The 1,382-nt window shown below is 31.3% G+C and overlaps 1 long non-coding RNA gene across 1 annotated transcript in view; it reads right to left on the bottom strand.

Annotated features, from left to right (window-relative positions):
* Positions 1 to 1,108, bottom strand: part of LOC111085079 — a 5,297-nt gene extending 4,189 nt beyond the window's left edge. Inside the window, exon 1 of the long non-coding RNA XR_002609937.1 lies at positions 939 to 1,108. This is a non-coding gene — a long non-coding RNA (uncharacterized LOC111085079). The remainder of the gene's footprint in view (positions 1 to 938) is intronic.
* Positions 1,109 to 1,382: the final 274 nt, after the last annotated feature.

The raw sequence follows: 1,382 nt of genomic DNA, 5'->3' as shown, positions 1-1,382 counted from the left end.
ATGATTTGTTTTTGCTAAAATTATAATAAATAATTAATTAAAAACAACGTTTTATATTTACACAATAAAAGTTGTGGAAGTATAAAACGTTGTTTTTAATTAATTATTTATTATAATTTTAGCAAAAACAAATCATGAGATAAATTATTTTATGTGATAAAAATGGAAAAAATCGACCTACGAAATATGTAAAATTATATATGTCAGACGAATGTTTGTTATGTATCCTCTGGAGGAAGATAGACATATTCGTGAAATTATGTGAATTGGTCATAATTTACAAGCAATTATCACAAACTGCTTACAACTTATGTACAAAAAGGAAATAAAAAAGTTAGCTACTTTTTGATTTTTATAAAGAATGATACTACATCACATAATGTAGGATATGTTGTAAACCACGTTTCAACTCTAAAGGCCTAGTATTCACGAAAGCGCTACCTGGAAAATTTACTTTTACTGTTCAACTTTCAGGAGCATTCCGTAATGGCAGACATTTCACGTGTTCGAATTCTGTCGAGAAACAATACTCAAGCTCCATCTTTGCACAAAAAAGTTTTAAGACATTAGCATAAAAACGTAAAGAAAGGTTCTTTGTAAAAAATTATATACTGTTTTTGTCTAACAAGATAATGGGAGTAGGTAATAAATAGCAATCTTAATGACATAAAAATTACTGTTAATCAATTCGTAAGAATAATCTTATGTGATCTTTATAACAAGAAACTTGGACTTTAATTAACTTACTACTATAAATATAAGATAAAATGTTAAAAACTAATGAATTTGCAAAATACTTAACAATTGAATTGACAATGTTAATTACCTTTGTCCGCTGAGAATTGGCGCAGTTGATTAAATGAAAAATATGGATATTAAAAATTACGTTCAGATAAAAATAATAATTAGAGTAATTTGTAATAAAAGCACATACTAACCTTTATGTCTAGGTTCATATGGCCGAGCACATTTTCCACGAATGCAGATGAGATTGCTATGACATTGATAATCGTTTTCGCATGGTTCCTTTGCTTCTCGATAGGTGTCGCAGTAACCTTTGTGGTGATCACAGAACCATCCTTCGGGGCATTTTATATCACCGTGACACCGGATCTGAGTAATGATACAATAAAAGTTACATTTTATCTTACTTTTGCAGTTGTCACACAAGTTTCCAACAATTTTTTTTTTGGTTGAAGTCTCAACTTTCTATATATTGTTTTTTATTTTAGTTTTCTTTTTAACAATTCGAATGGGCCCGGCATGGCCAGGTGATTAGGGCACTCGACTCGCAATCTGCGGGTCGCGGGTTCGAATCCCCGTCACACCAAACATGCTCGCCCTTTCAGCCGTGGAGCGTTATAATGTGCGGTCAATACCAC

This window comes from Limulus polyphemus, unplaced genomic scaffold, assembly GCF_000517525.1.
Source record: "Limulus polyphemus unplaced genomic scaffold, Limulus_polyphemus-2.1.2 Scaffold229, whole genome shotgun sequence".
Lineage (NCBI taxonomy): Eukaryota > Metazoa > Arthropoda > Merostomata > Xiphosura > Limulidae > Limulus > Limulus polyphemus.
The sequence above is the reverse complement of the archived record's forward strand: the minus strand, read 5'-3'. Positions and strand labels throughout refer to the sequence as shown.